General features: G+C 40.9%; 2 pseudogenes; one reads left to right on the top strand and one right to left on the bottom strand.

Moving 5' to 3' along the window:
- Nucleotides 1–5,175: 5,175 nt before the first annotated feature.
- Nucleotides 5,176–8,793, bottom strand: LOC108429149 (annotated as a pseudogene).
- A 1,610-nt stretch (nt 8,794–10,403) lies between these two features.
- On the top strand, nt 10,404–13,472 carry LOC108429151 (annotated as a pseudogene).
- The last annotated feature ends 506 nt before the right edge of the window (nt 13,473–13,978 follow it).

Genomic DNA, 13,978 nt, shown 5'->3' with positions numbered 1-13,978 from the left:
TGCACTTGTTGTTGTTTGTTGATTTAAAGCTACATTGAGTGTTTTTATAGCTGTTTGTCACATCAGATTTGTACTGTTAACCAGTTATTTGATTTTACAAACATGAACAACAGAGAAAATTTACAGCCCTAAAATGTTTTCATTTTTGATCTGTTGGTTCATATGTCAAAAGTCCAGTCTATACATGTTAAAATAGGAACATGCTCTCAGATCCTTTATTTGTTTTGGTTAGTGATGTCACTGTGCCATGTTACTGCATAGACAATAATAAACTGGTTCTGGAATGGGAGATGTCTCATGGGAGATGTTACTGTAAATTTGACACCATGAAGACTGGCACACGCTTGCAGGAGAACATGTAAGTGCTGTTCTACCCACAAAAACTTGAGATGCCCTCTTCACTTAGATGATTTCTTCACTCCATTGCTGATGGCTCTGGCCTCCCTACTTTGTTTTACTGACTTACATTGTGTTTCATATTGTGCCAGTGAGAAGATAGTTAAGAGATACTCCTCGTCCTCTGTAGTTTTTTCAGTACTTCTGTTATCCTTCCCATTTGGATGTATTTCATTACAACGGTGAATTTCTCAATAAAGGTAAGGTGCAATGAAGTGCTTGTCAAGTGCGGAAATGAGTGAAAATCAGGCAAGGAGAAAGTAAAGCAGTAACATTTCCTCACTGTCATTAACCAGAGCAGGTTTGAGCAAAGGCACTGCCAGTACATCATACTGTGCCAATATTAAGTCAGTTAAAGCTGCGTACGTGTGTACGTTTTGGGCATTTGGAGGCCTCTCTGAATATGTGATGGCACGCAATGTGCTGAAGAACATTTTGTAAGTCAGTCAAAACTCAATGAAGAGCTAGGCTTTCAGTTTGTGCTATAAATGTCAAAATTTAAGAAAAAATATGCTCACTTTCTTGGGAGGCTGAAGCTTTTCATTCGATTTTCCTGTTCTACCTTCAAAGCCGCAGCAGTTAATTTCTGTTGCCGAATGTACTAGAATATAACTGTTGCTCCTGTTAAGGTGGAAAGGAAAATTTGAAGAGGGCACATTAAACAGATATCTGAAGCCTTTAAAATTCATTAAAGGTTTTACTTCAAGATTGTGACTAACTAATGCTAACTCTATTAGCATAGAGTTTTTCTTGTAGCAGTTTTACAGTTACTCATTCAGTACTGTTTTCCATTTCTTACAATTTGTTGAAGAGCCTGGCCACTTCTTATTTCTTTTCTTAGATCAAAAACATGACTACAAAACATCACAGGGTGCCTGCAAATGCTCGATGACTAGAGCTAAATGGCTAAAAACGAAAAGTTAAAATAGTTTTTGAGGATTTGTCTAGGACCCATGGAAAGTGAGGGGATGTATTTTTTTTAAAAAGTATTATAAAAATTATTTAAATTTTTTTCCTTTTATCTACAGCAAAACAGGGTTTGGGCAGTAAGGTGCTAGCATTACTGCTACTAAATGCTGATTGGTTGGCATTACTGCTGATTGCTGACTGGTTGGTAAAATGATCAGCTCACTGGCCGAGTGAAGCAGCTCTCTGAGGTCATAAATGTACATAACTGGAGTTCAAAAGCACTTAAAAATATGTTAAAACCGTGGTGTCAAAATGTTTATCCTGTTCTGTGGAATCGAATGCATTCTTCTATATAAAAAATATTTAAGCATTTACTGTGAATTTGTACACATTCTTAATTTTAACTCATTTTGGATTCACTCAGGAGTGCCCTCTAGCGTTTGACAAACCCAAAAGACATAACTGAGTGTTAATTCTCTTGCCTACGAATTCTCTGATTAGGCTGCCATGCGTAATCACAGTCAGTGATGTAGGGCTTCCAGAAGGCCTAATGTGACTTACTTCCTTACGAAATTGATCCCACCTACTGGGTATCAAAACGTGAACTGGTTGATTCTGCTGTTGGGTCTAAATTATGCTGACTGTTGATGTAACATTTCAGTACTTGAAGTCCTGACCAGTAGAAAACCACACTTAGCTGTATCTACCTAAACCATGGAGAAAATAAATTCCTGATTGGCCGATTTTCTGCTTGCCGTTTCAAGGCTTTAACCCTTTTGTTTCCATCCTAAACTAAACATGAAACAGGAGTGGTACTGTAATACTTGCAGAGTTTAAACGCAAGCATTATTCTATTGAATAAAAATTTACTTAATATTAACATCCATTTTTAGTTTCCAGAAATCATAAGGCCTTCTCTGTAGTAAATAAAATGGCGATGTTTGTGCTGTAGACATTGTGACCCCTGGTCTCTATCACCACCACTGTAAAGATCATCTGTAACTTTCAGTCTGTAACTTTCTCAGCAGGTAACCATTTCATGTCTAATCACTCTGAATGACTGATAACATCTCAAGGACATACTTATTCACAAATATTTTAAAAATGGTAGAATTACCCTTTAAAATTAGTGGCAGGCTTTACTGTCAACTGTAGTGGCTTGCATGGAGATAAAAATGTGCTAACTCTGGCTAAGAGTCATTGGGAAGCAAAATCAGGGGGGTGTGAGTTTACGCTTCACTGCGGCATAGACCACTGTAGATGTGTGTCATTCTGTAGTCCGCATTATGCCCATATTAGGAATTTCGAGTTTAAGCTCCATTTCTCTAAATAAAATTGTTTGGAACCTGATACGTTTAGTTCTGTGTAAACTTTTCTCCAGAACATTACAGGATCCTCTAATGACCTCGTAATTCAAAAAGCCTTAATACTAACCAACTCAACGCCCCTCATTTAACATGAGGAGGTGCTGCTTCCCTGTACAAAGCCTTGGGCCACAATACTGCATAACTTTTCTGGTAATAATCTCACTTTAATGTCGTAATTATTGTCGTAATATATTATCATCGAAATATTACGATTTATTCTCAGTCTACTATTTTTATTTTTATTAGTGGCCCTAAAACACAGTGCAAGCGCTTTCCTTATAGATTATGATGTAAGTTTTACTGTTACATTAACATTTCACTACCACCTTAAAACTTGTGGAAAATAAGGACATGGCTGCTTGACGGTCAGCAATAGTCAACCTTGCCAGACTTATATTGTGCAAGTTGGCAGCACCACAGTAACCCCTGCTGAATAAAGACCATTAGGATTAAAAAAAAGTTTTTTGCCTCCTAATGGTTACCATTAGAGACCATTAGTTTCCAAGTAGAATTAGAAATGTATTTGGAATCAGTCACTAGATCACTTGCTAAATCATTCCTTTACATTATCAACCCATGAAGAGAAGCCAAAACGCATTACAAACTCCCAAGAACCAACAGAAACTCTTAATGGTTTCTGTGTTCTCATTGGGGAAGTTATATAATCCATTATTATACAGTAACTGCAATAGCGGCTGGCATGGAGCAGATTGTGTAGCACTGCTGAAAACACTGCTGATTGCTACCGTTATGATAGGCATTCAGACCACAAGCTCAAGTTGGGGATCACAAAACCGCAGACAGAACAGTACAAATAGCCAGAAGCTATAGATTTACGCGTATTTGTTTTTAAATGCCAAATGCTCATTATGTAAATATGTAGAAAGAATATTATTTTAGTGTTACTAGCGTTACTTTTCCCAGCAAACTGCTGTGCTATTTACGGTGGAACGGAAAAATTCGAACAAGTTGCTGGCGTATGTCCTGAGAAAATGTCCTCATAAAAAATGTCCTAAATTTCCTTCGGGATCAATAAAGTATCTATCTATCTATCTATCTATCTATCTATCTATCTATCTATCTATAAAATGTAACCAGTATTAAAATAATAATTAGGATATTTTGATAACCTAAATATGCTTATCAAGGGCTCAGCAGTAGTCTGTACTGAATAAGCCTGAGTGCAGTTAAGTTTGTGGAGCTTTTCAGATCAAGCTGTGTATAGAATGGAGAAACTTATCGTGTTTCAGTAGACACGTTTACATGCAGCCTAATAATCCGGCTAATAATCCGGCTAATAGTTAAGAATAGAATAACGTTACGTCCATGTAAACCCCTCAATAGGAATAGTCTAGTCCGATTGAAGCCATTTGGAATACAATTCCTATCCGATTGAACGGGGAGGGTAAACCTCCAAATAATCCGTTAAATAGAAGAATAATAGCCGTGTAAACGCCTGAATCCGATTACACTCCAATCGGAAGGTGGAAGAACGTTCTGCGCATGCGCGGCGCGTCATAGCGAAAGGTTTGTAACATTCAACATGGCGGAGCTGAAACTGGCCTGCAGAGGAGACGAGGTTTATACTCTGAGCTTTGAAAGACGGCGGTGGGACCGACGTCCAATTTATGTGTCCCAGAACACGACGTCTTCCTCTCGCCGCTTCCTTTGTAAGTGCATGTGAAAGACGTTTTTCTGAATCTGACATCAATTAAAAACACAAGCGCGGCAACTCGACCTCACGTGATGTTCGCTGTCATGGTAACGTTTACTCTAAGCGCTAGTCCACGCATGCGCGTCATTTTGCTTCGGATTACTTATAGTGAGCGTGTAAACGAGGATTTTCATCAGACTGTTGAACAGAGTGAGAATAAACACCTCAGTCTGAATCTGTAATCTGATTGTTTTCAATCGGACTGGAAAATTCTTTGCATGTAAACACAGCCAATGAGTATCAGGTGAAGAACAGAGAACTGCAAGGAAACCTGCTTCTTGTGTTCTGGCTTCTTTTCATCTGCCCTCAGTCTGTACATGGGAATACACATCACACTGGGAAAGCATGCTGGTATGTGCAGTTTTTAAGGAAGCTGCCAGTCTAATAATGCCAATTCAGTGCACAGTAGCATTTGTTGTATATTTAGGTTCCCCTGTTTCATTTCATTTTAAAACTGAACAACTACCTGATTTACCTCAACAGTTACGATTAGAATCACTTCTTCTTAGAATCTGAACTTAGCTTTTTAAGCGCCAGCTTCATGATCAATTTCCCATTCCACCTTAAATGGTGCAGCGACCTCGGGTACCAGAATGTTAACTGCTGCACCATTTAAGGTAGAACGGGAAATTTCGCTAGGTAGCGACCGAGACATCAGCATATTACTAGCAGTTTTTGTGTGTTATGAAGGAAATGACCACAAAACACTATTACAATGGTTATCATACGGCAACGGCAGTTAGTCTCCTCTGTTCTGAAGGACATGGTGGTCTGAACTGTGACATGCCCTTAACTGCCCTCTTCTAAAACTGTCATGACCTGGAACATAAACCGAAAGACCTGCGTTAGAGAAGCACTTCTGAAGCACTTCTTAAATTGCATTTATGGCATGTATACATATTACATTATCTAACTGTTTGTCTTATAGAACACTAGATGTCTGAGCTTTACTGCTTCTTCTGTTTGTGTTCAGTTCCTCTCCTCCCTGGCTAACCGTGTCCTAGGTTAGCATGTTGCTTCGTAACCAGTCATGCTGCTGTATCTGCTGCAATTTAGACCTCCTGGTCAGGGTGCGCTGCAGGCAACAGCCAATTAGATTACGGCATTCTGTACAGAGTGACGGGATTGGATGGGAGAGAGATGCTTAACCTCTAAATCAGTCTTCTTTTTTCTTCTTCTTTTTGTCTCTAAATTTCAAAAGCACCACCATGTGATGGATGGGCTAAAACATCCAAACTATTATTAACTTATTTACACTATATAATATATAAAGTATTATACACTATTTAGGGACATCTGGCCTGAACTTCAAATTCTTCAGCTGTTACTCTGCACACTCACCTCCAAATCTAGATTTTGTTTTCACTCTTTGTTCCTTTGTACTCAATTACAAGGTTGAAGTTATGAATCATTGTCATTTCTATGCTCGTTTACCAGGATGCTCTCATTTATCTTACCATCAGATAGTCCATCTCTGAAGTGCCGAGCCCCATCAATGATGTCATCATCCGTGGCAAAGGGAAGGTACCCGCAAACCATCCTGAACATTAGGACACCAAGGGACCAAACTGTTGCTGGACCAGCACGATACCTCTCTTCCAGAAGAAACTCAGGAGGGCAGTATTCATCTGTGCCTGAGAACATGAAAGAGGGAGAGAAATAAGCCGAACTGAGCACAGACATTCAATTCTATACTAACATTGAACAGCTAAGAAGCTCATTTTACCTTCAAAACTGTTATAACCATATTTCTTGACCAAATCGTCGCAGCCAAAGTCGATCAGCTTGACCTCCAAGATGTCCTGGTTGATCAGCAAGTTCTCCGGTTTGATGTCCCGGTGCAGGACACCTTGCTTGCTGCACTGGAACGCCGCCATCACAGACTGCCACATTATATCTCGTGCCATGTCTTCAGTGACGTAACCTCCATAGTCCTGAAGGACACTGTCCAAGCTCTTGCATGGGTCAGGGTGCTCCAGGATCAAGATGTAGTGGTCAGGCTCATCAAACCACTTGAGGAGCTGGATGACGATGGGTGGTTGGATTTGCAGATGGGTGGCTGGCTCATGATCTGGAGCAGAGCCACCTCCACAAGCATAACTTTAAACTCAACAGGCTGCAGGACAATATGTGGTTAGATCAAAAGGATGCACTCATGGTGGTTTGGGATTATTATGTGTTACCATCAGCATTTATTTCAGTCAAGATTTGGAAGTAAAAAGGGTTCAGAGGCTGCAGGTGCACTTACACTTTCGACATATCGGTCATCATGCAGTTTTTGGATAAATTTGATGGCCACCTGCACACAGTCACAAGAAATATAATAAAACTACCAGCACTGAAAGGGGAAACGAAGAGATGATGATAGTAATTTAGAATTTAGAGAGTGAAAGAGCTCAGAACCTGTAGGCCATCGGACACTCGCTGTCCTTTGAAAACAGATCCGAAGCTTCCTTCACCTAGTTTTTCTCCCACAGTATAGCGAGTGGCAAAGGTGTCTGTGGGAAACAGTGTTACAAATGAACATCAGTCAGTCATCTTTAAATAGTCTAGCATGAGTTTACTGATCATTAACTGGCTATGAGAGAAGCAGTGAGATGGCCACTGTAAATATGAATCATTATCATAATTCTAGTGCACTTAAATGGGCTCCTCTTAATAAAATAAAGCGTAAATGATTTAGGTGCTTCTGACCAGGCTTGGCGGCTTTCCTCTGTCTACGAGTCTGTCTCTTGGGCTGCTCCGCTGCCCCTTTTCTCTTCTTCCTTGCTGGAGCTTCAGTGTTAGAAAGCTCCAGCACTACAACCTGTCCTTTCTTAGCGGGATAGTTGTTTGTTCCCTGCAGGACAGTCTGGCTACAGCCCTCCTCTGACCTCTTTCTCTTTCCAACTGAATACAGAATTTCATACAACATAAGCTGAATGTCTTACAGTAATGATGATACTGGGAAGATACACTGAATTATACACCAATTTTCTTTTTTAAAGGATGTGGTGATGTCAACAGGCACTCTTGGTGATAATAAAAGTTTCTGATTAGAGATTTTTTTCATCTAAAACCTAATATTTGATGGAATATACGTTTTAATCTTAATGTAAAACAGCAAACTGACACAGCATTAATGTACAAAGTTAAACTCAGACTGTGTGGAACAACCTTTGTGTTCAGAGCGCTGCTCCATCATCTGCTGTATGAGCTGAAACAGCCTGCAGTCTCACTTTCTTCTGAAAGATTCTGAAAGATATAACTACAAATTATGTAATCTAGACGTGTGGAAAGTGTGTTTCTCTTCAACGGACTAGAAATGGCAAAATTCCTCGTGCTGAAAGTGGCGTCGTTATCCTCATCAATTATGACGTCATAATGAGGGCGCCCTAATTGGCACGTGTTGTTATGATGCTGGAATTCATGTGCACTGAATTTGTGTGAATTTAAAACTATCAAATGTTTTCAAAGAAAACACGACTCCATAGAAAAATACACTAAACCAACTCAAATAAAGATGCATTGAGAAGCCATTTGAGACTTAAAGCCATGCCCCCCTCATTGTAGCACAATGTCATTCCGTTATTCTTCACATGCGTTCGCCTCTCTCTGTAATTCCTCTTGGTGGCCAGTAGATGGCGACTGTACGTCTGATAGAACCTGGATGTCTGTAGAAAAACTGCCGCACAGCTCAGCTGCACAAGAACTGGAGCTGTTTCAGCTTCTCAAATCTAAGTGACTGAACTACATTTATCATCTCATAGCTTGGAGACCATATAGGGATATATACAGCAGTGAGAGAAAGGCTGTGGATGCTGTGCTACTATATGGATTTTTGTAGGAATGGCTCTTAAATGTGATTTACTGTTCATACTGCAGCAGTTTGAAGTCACTGTATATGTGTTTACTGATATTAGGTTTAGGATTTAGTTACAGCAGCTATAGTAATCCAGAAGTCAGGAGAAATACCCCACAAAGAGAGGAATATAAACCTCACACAATATCCCCTACAGGTACCGTGTGTAAGATGAACTCATTTATAGTTATTTTTTAAGGCTTAACACATTATTTTTCCTACATAATCAAAACTCTATTCTAATAGCAGGTCTGTGATGTCTGTATGTTGTTGATTCAGCATAATACATGTTGTACACTGATAAGTGTATAAAATGATCTCTGATGTTTTTCACACTGGACATTTACATGGACATCTACACCACACTTTGCATCCACAAAGCCACCAGCATTGTGGATGACCCCATCCAACCCTCACACAGACTTTTTTCGCTGTTGCCGTCTGGCAGAATGTACCGGAGCATCCGTGCCATCACTGCCAGACTCTGCAACAGCTTTGTTCCTCAAGTTTTTAAACTCACAAGGACTGATCTGAAAGTCCCCCACACAAACATACTCTACATACATCTTTTGATGCTCTACTTACACTTTCTGGAACATTGCTGCTACACCGTTTACTCAGGTTTTACTACGTCAGTAACTGCTGTGTTTACGTATGTTATCTGACTGCGTCACTCACAGGTCACAGCATGTTAAATATCTCTGCGCCTTATTCTCACTACCTCATGTCCAGGAATAAGTGCTGTGACGGTGCTGCGCTGTCCTGTCTGTTTACTGTCTAATATCTATTTATTGTACTGTTTCTAGTTGAATTTTTTGGTTGCACACTATGTCTGCACGTTTGCTCTTTGTACTCTTTTGTTCCATGTTGTACCTTTTTCCTAGAGGAACATGATTTCACTCCACTGTGTACTTGTACATAGATGGAATGACAATAAATGCCTCTTGACTTGACACTGCCTCACCACCTTTTTGTATTACACTAAATTTGGTGCATTTACTGGCTACAACTACCTTGTACTGCATGAACTGTGAAATCAGCTTGTCTCACTCGTATGTTTTTTGCTGAGTCGCTGTATAATTTGCTGATGAGTGAATCTTTGTTAAATAAAAAAGTAACATTTTACAGTCAGTTAAAAAAAATAAACAATTCTACAGAGAACCCAGATTTTTACAAGCTCCTGCATCACCTGGACAAGCCGGCAATGTTACAGCTCAGGATGAAATGTTTCCCTGTCTGCTGCAGACATCTCTGAACTCCCAGGTCATGACATCACATCTTCTCTATTTGAAGACATGTTTGGCTTTGTGCTGGACCACAGTTATCTCTCAGCTCAATTTGGGAATCATGGGGAGAATACTGCACGGTGAAGCTGAAACTGGCATCCAATTTACCAGCTTCTTATTTGAAATTTCCATTGTACCTTCAATGGGGTATCAGTTACAGAAGCCAGAATGCAACTGCAATAACATATAATGTGGAATGTATTATTCTAAAAGACCCTGGTGGATAAGAAGCTGTCTTTAGTTTCATTTAAGTTCTGACAGTTCTGGAAGTTGAAGATTTTCATTAAAAACAAAGGTTTCCAGTTTTTGGATCCTGTGTGTAACTACACACATAGGGCCAATGACCACCTGTAGCCCCAAGACCCCCAAGCAGCTTAAACCGCCCCGGGCTGTTTGACAACGGAGAAAGTCGTAAAAAATGTAAGATAATCAAACAAACCACTATTTAATTATTTCCAGAGCAGAGATTAAGTTTATAAGTTTATGACACTATAGATCCTCCCCAGTTTGTATATCATCGAAACCGTTGCATCGACGAGGCAGTGAACACTGCCCTTCACACAGCCCTCACACACCTGGAGGGCAATGACATGTATGTCAGAATGCTCTTTATTGACTACAGCTCAGCATTTCACACGGTCATCCCATATAAACTCTCAGAAAAGCTCCGCACCCTCAGACTGACACCCGCCCTCTGCAACTGGGTGCTGAACTTTTTAACAGACAGACCCCAGTCAGTCACAGTCGGCAGCCGCACATCCAACACAAGAACAGTGAGCACAGGAATCCCCCAGGGCTGTGTACTGTGCCCTCTTCTGTACACGCTCTTCACGTATGACTGCATGGCCAACGCCGGCATCATCAAGTCATTGGACTGATCACTGGTGGGGATGAGAGCGTACAGGAAGGAGATGGCTGAGCTGGTGGCCTGGTGTCATGACAACAATCTTTCCTTGAATGCAGGACCAAGGAAATGACTGTTGATCCATAGAGGAAACAGGAGCTGCACAAACCCTGTACATAGGTAAGGCAGAGGTGGAGAGGGTGAAAGCCTTCAAATTCCTTGGCATCCACATCAGTGAGGATCTCATCTGGTCTCACAACACACACCTCATCATCAGGAAGTCCTAGCAGCAACTGTACTTTCAGAGAAGAGGAAATTTGGTATGCCAGCCAAAATTCTCAGCACCTTCTACAGGAGTGCGATTCAGAGTGTTCTCACCAGCTCCATCACGGTCTGGTATGGAAACTGCACTGCTCAGGACAGAAAGGCTCTCCAGCTTGGGATCAAAACTGTACAGTCCATCTCAGGAGCAGCCTCACTACAGGATCATCAGATCCTGTACCAGACCAGTGTCATCAGGAGGGCCCACAACATAATCAGGGACAGTACACACCCACAGCACAGACTCACACTCCTGCCTTAAGGCAGATGCTACAGGAGTGCCAGGTCCAGGACTACAAGGCCGTCAGGCTTGTGAACACCTCACTCACTACCACTTCCTCCCTCCCACTCTGAACTGGTTTCAATTTTGGCCAACCTTGCACTCAATAACTGCACCTTACATACACTGTATTACTGCTGTCAGAACACTACTGTTTACATCTGTTACTTGCAACATGCACTTTATGAACAGCTGCTCTACATACTTGCACACACACGTAACTTTAATTTTCTCTCAACTGCACATATAACTGTACTTTTTACTACCGTAGTACTTTCTAGTGTTATTCTTATATTTTCACTTTTTTTCTATTTTTCTATTCTAAGATTATATTTGGTGAATGGAGGAACAGCAAAGTAAGAACTTCATTGTACAGTGTAACTGTGGGTTTCTGCTGCGCATATGACATAAAAAATCTTGAATCTTTTTCTACGGACATCCACTGTTTCTGTCAGAAGCACAGTCCGCCATCTGCTGTCACTACACAGATAGGAACCACGAAGGAAACGAACGTATGTAAAGAGTAATGGAATCACATTGTGATACAATGAGGGGGGCGTGGCTTTAATTCTCAGACACATTTACAAAACGAGATGAATGGATTCTCACTGCATCTTTTATTTGAGTTGGTTTAGTGTATTTTTCTATGGAATCGTGATTTCTTTGAAAACATTTGATCTTTCAGAAGAAAGTTAGACGGCAGGCTGTTTCAGCTCATACAGCAGATGATGGAGCAACGCTCTGAACACAAAGGTTGTTCCACAGTCTGAGTTTAACTGTGTACATTAATGCTGTGTCAGTTTGCTGTTTTACATTAAGATTAAAACCTATATTCCATCAGATATTAGATTTTAGATTTAAAAAATCTCTAATCAGAGACTTTTATCACCAGTGCAGCACAAGTGCCTGTTGACATCACCACATCCTTTAGAAAAGAAAACTGGCGTATAATTCAGTGTATCTTCCCAGTATTCCCATCATTACTATAAGACACTCAACTTATGTTGTATGAAATTCTGTATTCAGTTGGAAAGAGAAAGAGGTCAGAGGAGGGCTGTAGCCAGACTGTCCTGCAGGGAACAAACAACTATCCCGCTAAGAAAGGACTGGTTGTAGTGCTGGAGCTTTCTAACACTGAAGCTCCAGCAAGGAAGAAGAGAAAAGGGGCAGCGGAGCAGCCCAAGAGACAGACTCGTAGACAGAGGAAAGCCGCCAAGCCTGGTCAGTCAGAAGCACCTAAATCATTTACGCTTTATTTTATTAAGAGGAGCCCATTTAAGTGCACTAGAATTATGATAATGATTCATATTTACAGTGGCCATCTCACTGCTTCTCTCATAGCCAGTTAATGATCAGTAAACTCATGCTAGACTATTTAAAGATGACTGATGTTCATTTGTAACACTGTTTCCCACAGACACCTTTGCCACTCGCTATACTGTGGGAGAAAAACTAGGCGATGGAAGCTTCGGATCTGTTTTCAAAGGACAGCGAGTGTCCGATGGCCTACAGGTTCTGAGCTCTTTCACTCTCTAAATTCTAAATTACTATCATCATCTCTTCGTTTCCCCTTTCAGTGCTGGTAGTTTTATTATATTTCTTGTGACTGTGTGCAGGTGGCCATCAAATTTATCCAAAAACTGCATGATGACCGATATGTCGAAAGTGTAAGTGCACCTGCAGCCTCTGAACCCTTTTTACTTCCAAATCTTGACTGAAATAAATGCTGATGGTAACACATAATAATCCCAAACCACCATGAGTGCATCCTTTTGATCTAACCACATATTGTCCTGCAGCCTGTTGAGTTTAAGGTTATGCCTGTGGAGGTGGCTCTGCTCCAGATCATGAGCCAACCACCTATCTGCAAATCCAACCACCCATCGTCATCCAGCTCCTCTAGTGGTTTGAAGAGCCTGATCGCTACATCTTGATCCTGGAGCGCCCTGACCCATGCAAGAGCTTGGACAGTGTCCTTCAGGACTATGGAGGTTACATCACTGAAGACATGGCACGAGATATAATGTGGCAGTCTGTGATGGCGGCGTTCCAGTGCAGCAAGCGAGGTGTCCTGCACCGGGACATCAAACCGGAGAACTTGCTGATCAACCAGGACACCTTGGAGGTCAAGCTGATCGACTTTGGCTGTGGCGATTTGGTCAAGAAATATGGTTATAACAGTTTTGAAGGTAAAATGAGCTTCTTAGCTGTTCAGTGTTAGTATAGAAATGAATGTCTGTGCTCAGCTCGGCTTATTTCTCTCCCTCTTTCATGTTCTCAGGCACAGATGAATACTGCCCTCCTGAGTTTCTTCTGGAAGAGAGGTATCATGCTGGTCCAGCAACAGTTTGGTCCCTTGGTGTCCTAATGTTCAGGATGGTTTGCGGGTACCTTCCCTTTGCCACGGATGATGACATCATTGATGGGGCTCGGCACTTCAGAGATGGACTATCTGATGGTAAGATAAATGAGAGCATCCTGGTAACCGAGCATAGAAATGACAATGATTCATAACTTCAACCTTGTAATTGAGTACAAAGGAACAAAGTCTGAAAACAAAATCTAGATTTGGAGGTGAGTGTGCAGAGTAACAGCTGAAGAATTTGAAGTTCAGGCCAGATGTCCCTAAATAGTGTATAATACTTTATATATTATATAGTGTAAATAAGTTTGGATGTTTTAGTCCATCCATCACATGGTAGTGCTTTGAAAGTAGAGACGAAAAGAAGAATTTTACATTGAAGAATGGCATTGAATTTTACACACAGTACCTTGTTCTAAATACGATTCAGAGAAAAAAGCGTCACAAAAATAACATTAACGTCAAGAGTGATAGTGATTTTGTTCATAACTGTTGCGGTAAATGAGGCAGGTGTTCAGATTTAAAATGAAATAAAACGGGGGAACCTAAACAAATGTGACAGGAACGACATCCTGGCAGCTCTTCATATTCTCTACACAGGAAACGGGTGGCGCGGCTCGCCCGGCAGGGGGCGCTAAGTGTCGTCTCGAGCAGCACA

Source organism: Pygocentrus nattereri, chromosome 3, assembly GCF_015220715.1.
Source record: "Pygocentrus nattereri isolate fPygNat1 chromosome 3, fPygNat1.pri, whole genome shotgun sequence".
Lineage (NCBI taxonomy): Eukaryota > Metazoa > Chordata > Actinopteri > Characiformes > Serrasalmidae > Pygocentrus > Pygocentrus nattereri.
This window is presented reverse-complemented; position numbering and strand designations above follow the sequence as displayed.